We start from the raw sequence: 8,833 nt of genomic DNA, 5'->3' as shown, positions 1-8,833 counted from the left end.
TGAAACTAAATTTCTGCTCTAATTTAAGACCTTTTATAAGTCCTTAATTTGTTTGGAGGGAGAAATAAAACATTTTAAGATCAGCAGAAACCCTTTAATACCAGAGAAATACATTTTTGTTACTTGAAATAAAATAAACGCTAGCAAAACAACTAAACAAAACACAAAACAAAACAAAACAAAACAAAACTAAACTAAACTAAACTAAACTAAACTAAACACTTATTCTATTTTAGAAAGCTGCCAAAGCAATAATTCTCAACTTGATTCACTAAAAAAAGACAAACTGAAAAACAAATTAAGACATATTTAAAAACTACAAAAACTAATAAAAATGACAAACTATCAAAACTTTAACTGAAATTAAAATGAAAATAGAAAATAAAAATAAAAAGTCCATTCAAAATATTAACAAAATCTATAATAATATCTCAATGATAGTAAAATTACAGTGAACTGCATGTTGATCAAAAATAGAAACATCAAGGCAACATCAAGAGTTTTTCCCTGGATTCTCATCACAAATCTGACATTTCAAGCAGAACGCTCATCAGTTTAATTAATGAATTCACCCAGCAATGTTTAAAACTCTCAGTGCAGAGACTGATGCATGTGACAGTATCTTTAAACCGAAACAACCTCCACTGCATTCAAGCTTAACATTTGATCAGTTCATGCATCCACTGGGAATCAAACCCATGAGCTTGGTGTTGCAAGCTCCATACGATATGATTGACCTGTGAACACGTGATCGTATCTTATGAGGATCATTAATAACAGCTGTGAGTGAGGCCCAAAACACTCCTACACAGAAAACTATTAGAACTCAAGACAATCCTACAGAGTTATTAATCATCAGACAGATAAAGTGAGATTAACGAATCGCTCAGACATTATTCACTCGTTTGAAGTGAGAGACATCAATAATGCAAATCACTCGATAATAAACACTCCCATCTGTAAATGAGCAGACTGTGAAAGCATATGAAATATAATTCATTACGATACTGTGATCTGTTCATTCATTTGTCAGTCAGGCTTCTAATCGGATATGGCAGTGCTAATAACGACGTGTAATTATGAGTTACAGCGCGATTTCGTGCTTCGTAACTCTGAATTATTTCTCCAACAAACAAAAATGACATCATTTAAAATAAGACCCTAAACACATCACAATATGATTCTAGATATAAAATCAAATGGCATCAGTTGTTATTTATGAGTGTGAAGATGAATGGAATTAGGAAGTTGAATTGGAAGGACAGGAAGAGGAATTCAATGAATTGCAATTCAAGGAAATTCTACACAGGTGATGCATTCTGGGAAATGAAGTGCTTTTGTGTTTCTTTAAAACTACAGTGAATTTCATTGCAGTTCAGTTTTAAATGGCGCAAAACTCCGCTCAAAATAATTTTTTTTGGGTGAAATATTCTATACACTGCAGAAAAAAAGGATCTTTCTCAGTTTCTTAGACTTTTCTTTCAGTATAAATATATTAACATTCGAAAATCAAGACAAAAGCGAAATGACAAAATATTAAAGCTGAAAAACATACCAAAATGAAGTGAGTAAAACAAGGAAAAAAGATCTACTGATGGTTTCTTAGTATTTAAAAGTGCATGTTATTATCTGTAAGTAAAATCAATTAAAATGAATTAAAATTTTATTTTCTGATCTCACTGATGCTTTTTCTTGTTTAAAACATAAACTCAATTCATTTTGTATGCAATTTTCAGAAAACAAGTATATGTATCTACTTAATTAAATGTTGCTCACATGGTGATCAAAAATTACCTTTTTTATTTATTAAATTAATGTACTGTTTTCTAGTTCAATGTTTTATTTGTAAACAGGATTTTTATGCAGTAATTATAATCAGTGTTGGGGTTAACATTACAAGTAATGCAAGTTACGCAATCAAATTACTTTTTTCAAGTAACTAAATAATGCAATTAGTTCATTTTTATGGAGTAACAAAATATTGTAATGCATTACTTTTAAAAAGTAACTTTCCCCAACACTGATTATCCATTAACAACTTTTTGAACATACTGTAGACATGAAAATGACATTTTCAACTGAAACTCATAAATCCTGAATGCTTTAGACGACAGACTCTTTTAAAGAAGACATGTATTATTGCTGAAGTGGGAAAAAAGTGAAATAAAAAATAAATAAATAAAAGCTGCAGAAGTTTAAGTTTGTTTTGAAAAAGACACAAAAATACTATTTTCAAATTTTAAATGAAATTAATATTTTCTAAAACATATTTCACTCTAAAAACTGAATAAAAAACAAGGCCATAAATCTAAAGAAGTTGTGCTCCAAATTTGAGGTTGATATTACAAAAAAAAATAGCTTTCAGTGAGATTTTGTTCAGGTGCAGTACCAAACCCTGCCACTAGTTTTTGTATATATACGGTTTTTTTTAAATAAAATATAACATGTATAATTAATTATAATATTTAATTATATAATAATCACAAAATAATTATACATATTATATATTAATATATATATATATATATATATACATAATTGTGTATTGGACACAAAGCATTCTAATTTAAAGAAGAGAAGATGAAAGTCTGTTGAAGGAAAACACAAGATCAGATTTGTGAATATAATCTTTTATTTTCTCTAGAATGATGCAACAAATGTACACATTTTTATCTCAAGGTATAAAATTTTTTTCTTAAATAAGCATTTTTCATTCATACGTTTGCAGGTGTATTAATCATTTGTTACAAACCCTGAAGAGAGCAATGACACCAAATGAAAGTAAAAAGAGTTTGCGATACAAGCCCAGCGACGGTGACCTGATTTGACGTGAGGAAGTATTGCTCTGTGTAAAAGCCTGTCTTCTGTCTGACACAAAATAAGCATTGTTCTCAATTATATATAGATATGTACATCAAAATATACGCTCTAGTTGAAAAAGGCCTTGGTTGAAGCTATTGGTAATGGGTTATTGAACGTGTGCCGCTGACACAGACTGATGACATCATATCCAGGCGTCCACCGAGGGCGGAGCTGGACTCCAGTGCACTACAAACCTGCAAAATAAAGCACAACATCAGGCTTTCAGAAAATGTAAAAATGCAGCAGGTTTTCTGTGAGGGTTGGGTTTAGGGCTAGAGGAGAGAAAATACAGTTTGTACAGCATAAAAACAATTACACCTATGAAGAGACCCCGTAAACCACAAATACAGCATTGTGTGTGTGTGTGTGTGTGTGTGTGTGAGGTCAGATGATGAAGATGAAGTGTTCCAGTAGAGGAAGAGTCTTTCACTACAGCAGATGTTAAAAAGCCCTCAGAGATCCACACAGATCAATAACAGCTGCACAGAAAACCCACTCGACATGAACGAGCGAAACAGAGGAACGAGACACCGACGGAAACACACAAAAGAATGTTCAGGGTCAACAGAAGCGGAACAGCGTTTCTAAAAGCTCCATCGACATCATGATTTCACTCACGCCTGACTGAAAACAAACACATTTACATCCTCTGCAGTGAATGGGTGCCGTCAGAATGAGAGTCCAAACAGCTGATAAAAACATCACAATAATCCACAGCACTCCAGTCCATCAGTTAACATCTGGAGAAGACAAAGCACAGATCAAGCAGCGTTTAAACAGCTCTAAACAAATGTGTGTCTGTATTTTGATGTGAGAGACAACAGCAGATGCACTTTTTCACTGGAGGAAGTGTTATTATGGATTACTGATTCGCATTTGAGTTAAAAACGTATTAATGCTGGATTTGTTTGAGCTATTTTAAGTTGTAATGCTCGTCCATCACAGGAATAAAGAGAGAGCTGTACAATCAATCCAGGAGCGGCGCGGGTAATTTGCATCTTCATTAGCAGAAGCTTGTCACTTACGCTGAGATCTCAAGATAAAGGGGTAATTAACACAAACTGCCCCACAATTTAAGAGTTTGCCTGAAAGCACAAGCATTAATTAAACATTAAACGCAGAGGCTCGCTGTGTTTGGTCAACGTGACTGGATCCACAGGCTTTCTGCAGACCTTTTAAAATCCACTTTTTAAGACCTTTCTCAAGACCCGCACAAATAAAATGAACACCGCACAGCATCAGAGAACAAACATACAATCTCAAAATAAATCAGGTTTCTCGAATTCTTTCATTTAATTCAACAGACTGAAGCAAAACATCTAGTTTAAATCTGCAAGAGTTGATTTATTGATTATTTATTTGTTTTTTGAATTTGTTTTGTGTTCTGTTTTTTTTATATTATATTAGTGGAGGTTCATCGATATTGGTTTTTGCTAATATTTGATGACGTGTTTAAAGAATAGCATGCTTTAGTTTACTATAAAAACACACCATTTTAAATGTCTACATTGTTATATTAATTTTGGTTAAAACATGCAGTTAAACTAAATGCAAATGAGAAATTAGCTAAAATGTTTTTGTAAATATTTTCTTTAATTTCAGTTTACATTTATATTTTATTTAACACATTTTCTATGGTTTATTTTTAGTTAAATATAATAACCTGCAACACCCGAGTCTGTAAAAGGTGTTGCATGCCATTTTTTTTCCTAATAGCACTGGAAAAACACTGAGAAACTCATGAGAAAAGCTTCATACAAGCACACATCAAAGCAAACCTACAGACGAGCGAGTGAATGTGTGAATGAAAGGAAACGTACACCAGTGGAATTAATGCAAATGCTACTGGTTTCCGTGCACTCGCTAATTTGTATTTAAATTGTGTTTTGTGTCGGAAAAACACATTCATTCCCATCGACAGATAAACATCAGCAAACAAACACATTACAGACCTTCATCTGTGTGATAAAATATTTATAAAAATATACTAATATTTACTATAAAATCTACATTTTAAATAAAATGAAGCAAAAAAAATTAAAGATTTTGTTTATAATATTCACATTCATAAAAATGGTTTTGGTAATGTGTAAGAAGTATTAATGCTAAATTTACAAAATTTCAAAAAATACAAACTGAACATGTTTTTTATTTTAAATTTAAAATAAAACATTTAACAAAACGTTTATAATATTCACATTTCATGAAAAGCAACTGTTAAACAAAAGCTGTTCAGTACAGTTTCTTTAATGTTCTCATATTTACTTTTTTGCGAACTTTTTTGAAAGGTTTGAGAAGTATTCATGTTATTTTAAATGAAAAATTTAGATTCTTTTTTTTAAAGATTTTTTTTTTTTTATAAATTCACATTTCAGAAAAATGGGTTTAAAAAGTTGTTAAATATGGTTTTAAAAATGTACTTTTTTGTAATGTGTGAGAAGTATTAATGCTAAATTTAAAAATTAACTAATCTAAACATATAAAATAAAGCAAAATATTTTAAAAACTATTTATAATATTCACATTTCATGGAAAACAATAGTTGTTTCCAGGAAAAGTTGTGGTTTTGAAGTTTTTTTTTATTGTGTTTTTTTTTTTTTTTTGTTGTGTTTTGAGAGAGAATATTGTTATTACGCTGAATGTGTTTAAACATGATGTAAGGGTTAAGTTTAAACAACATGCGCTCCAAAACACTCCAGATGAAGCATGCACAATGCTCAAAGTTGTCCGTCTAATGCATGTTTACATTAAAAGTGCATTCTGTCTGAACATCAGGTAAAAACACCACATGATGTGCATTAGAGCTTTTATCAGGGCAGAAAAAAAAATAAAGAGGAGCTTGTGGAAATAAGCGGTTAGATGCACTAATTCCACCCAGCGGATGTTTCTGATATGTTATTGCTCAGAGAGAGAAAGATCTCAGGGAAGCAGCGAATGCAAAGCTGATTATTCAGGAAAGCGTGTTTCTGATTCAGACCGAGGAAAAACCAAACCTCTACGGCTAACGTGTGACTGGAGGAGCGGACCTCACTGACGGAATATTAACTATTAATTCCCTTTAAAAAAAAAAAAAAAAGAGTCAGAGGAAGATGATGATGATGATGATGAAGAGGCTGAAGTGATGTGACTCTTCTCAGAGTCTTAATGAGCCGCTGAATATTTGATGGCAGCGTGAGCTCAGAAGAGAGAAAGAGAGAGAGAGAGAGATGGATGTGCTGCTACTGATGAAATATTAACACAGAATTTAAACAGATACTTGATGCTGCAAAAAACATGTTGATAAAGTCAGTTATTGAGGTTTTAAACTACAGCACAAATAGATATGATTATAAAAACTCTTAAAGGAATAGTAAACATTAGCTTTAAATGCATCAGTGTCTCAGCAATGGATGCTCTGCAGTGAATGGGTGCCGTCAGAATGAGAGTCCAAACAGCTGATAAAAACATCACAATAATCCACAAGTAATCCACAGCACTGCAGTCCATCAGTGAACACCTGGAGAAGACAAAAGATGAAACAAATCCATCATTAAGATGTTTTTATGGGTGCCACATAGAGTGTATAATCCATAATAACACTTCCTCCAGTGAAAAAGTGCATCTGCTGTTGTCTCTCACATATTTTGTTTAGAGCTGTTTAAACGCTTCTTGATCTTTGCAGATTTCTCTCCTGTTTCAGACCAGAAACCTTTTTCACTGGAGGAAGTGTTATTATGGATTATGGACTCTATGTATTTGAGTTAAAATCATCTTAATGCTGGATTTGTTTCAGCCTTTGTCTCCTCAAGATGTTCACTGATGGACTGGAGTGATTACTTGTGGATTATTGTGATGTTTTTATCAGCTGTTTGGACTCTCATTCTGACGGCACCCATTCACTGCAGAGCATCCATTGCTGAGACACTGATGCAGTGCTACATTTCTACAAACCTGATGAAGAAACACACTCATCTTGATCTGGGATGATCTGAGCTAAACTGAACTGATCTTTTAAACTTCAGTAACACTATCAATCTGATGTCATGTCAGACAACAATTATTCTGAACAATGTCTTCTGATTGTGTGTCATAACTGAGTAACTGTGCATTAATTGATTAACTGCAGTAATGAAGTCTCCTCACCTGTGTGTCTTTACGCCGCTCTGCCCTGCGTGTCTCGTCTGGACTCGGCGGCTCGCGCCAAACCGTCTGCCATCAGAGCTTCTTCCAGACTGCGGCGCGCCTGATGCACCTTCAGCTCCTGCTCCCTGAGGAGGAAGAGGAGGAGAGCGGGATGAAGGCTCTGACCGCTGTCAATCAAACACACAACAAAAGTGTCTTTCTCTTCTCTTCTGATGGGGAAGAGGTTGATGTTTGTGAGTGGAGCTCCATCCCAGCTCACACAAACAAGAGATAAACAGCATCTAATGAAAAGCTGGTGTTGTTCAGGTTCACAGATCACCGGCAAAAAGCATTAAATAAGCACTAAAGCATCACAGCCGTGAGCTCATTAACATACTGACACATTAACAGCTACTCGTTATTCAGCAGCTGATGAACTAGACTGTTACACAGAGCTCAGTCAATCACAGCACAGCTCTTAAAGGTACAGCAGCGAACAATATCAGCACATATACGGGACAGTTCAGCCAAAATCATCAGTTATATTGTTGCAAACCTGCAGGACTTTGTTTTGGGAAATACAAACAAAAGAATATATTTTGAGAAATGTATCAGTGTTTTTCTTTATTATTATTATTATTATTATTATTTAATGAAATTCAATTAGGTCCAGTGTTATTTTAGTATTATGTTTTTATTTTATATTTTGAAATTTATTTTTATATTTTCAGTTTTTATTTTTTTTTATAATTTTGTTATTGCTGTCATTTTTATTTAGGTTTAAATTATTGATTTTTTTTGTTTTTTTTTTGTTGGTTGTTTTTGTTAATGTATTTTGTTTTGTTTTTTCAGGCAAAATGTATCTTTTTCATTTAATTTTTATTTTGCCATTTTGATTTTAGTTTAATTTCTTGTCATTTTATGCTTTTATTAGTTGTCATTTTTAATATTGGGCTTCATTTGTTTGTATTTCAGTTTCACTTTCTTTCTTTGTTTTCAGCGCATAATCAGACTTATTTCAGTTTCCAAAGTGAAATTTCTATTTTTTGTTTAAATTTCATTTCAATTTTAGTTTCCTATTTAATGATTTTGTTGTGTGCTTCTGTCATTTTTAATAGTTATCATGTTTACAATTTAGGTTTACTTATTACAATTATTTCAGACTGTTTCCAAGGCAATATTTCTAATGTTCATTTAGTTTAAGTTTTACCTTTTATGTTTTTTTTTTTTTTTTTTTTTTTTTTCAAATAAAAATGTTTTATTTCTTCTAGTTTTTGATAACCTTGATGGGGTCCAATGTTGTTTGTCTCAAATCTCAATCTGAAATTTATTTACGTAGCTCTGTTCACCATAGACTTTGTTTTAAAGCTAAAACATTTTCGAAAGATCTGGTTCCAGTTGTGACCCTGGAGCACAAAACCAGTCATAGGGAGTCAATTTTTTAAATTGAGATTTCTACATCATCTGAAAGCTGAATAAATAATCTCTCCATTGATGTATGGTTTGTTAGGAGGACAATATTTGTCTGAGATACAACTATTTGAAAATCTGGAATCTGAGGGAGCAAAAAAATCTAAATATTGAGAAAATCATCTTTGAAAGTTTTTCAAATGAAGTTCTTCGCAATGCATATTACTAATCAAAAATTAAGTTTTGATATATTTACAGTAGGAAATTTACTAAATATCTTTCATGAACATGATCTTAATATCCTAATGATTTTGTCATAAAAGAGAAATGTATAATTTTGTGACTCATACAATGTATTGTTGTCTATTGCTACAAATATCACTGTGATACTGATGACTGCTTCTGTGCTGCAGGACACAGATGTTCTTGAAAACATTCTTTTGTGTTTCCACTGAAAAAA

At 32.4% G+C, this 8,833-nt stretch overlaps 1 long non-coding RNA gene across 1 annotated transcript; it reads right to left on the bottom strand.

The window, feature by feature from the left end:
- Positions 1–2,614: 2,614 nt before the first annotated feature.
- Positions 2,615–7,655, bottom strand: LOC122137333. The gene is made up of 2 exons (XR_006154776.1): positions 6,985–7,655; positions 2,615–3,056 (listed from the first exon to the last, which is right to left on the bottom strand). It is a non-coding gene; the product is annotated as an uncharacterized LOC122137333 (long non-coding RNA).
- Between the last annotated feature and the right edge of the window lie 1,178 nt (positions 7,656–8,833).

The sequence above is a fragment of the Cyprinus carpio genome, chromosome B5, assembly GCF_018340385.1.
Source record: "Cyprinus carpio isolate SPL01 chromosome B5, ASM1834038v1, whole genome shotgun sequence".
Classification (NCBI taxonomy): domain Eukaryota; kingdom Metazoa; phylum Chordata; class Actinopteri; order Cypriniformes; family Cyprinidae; genus Cyprinus; species Cyprinus carpio.
This window is presented reverse-complemented; position numbering and strand designations above follow the sequence as displayed.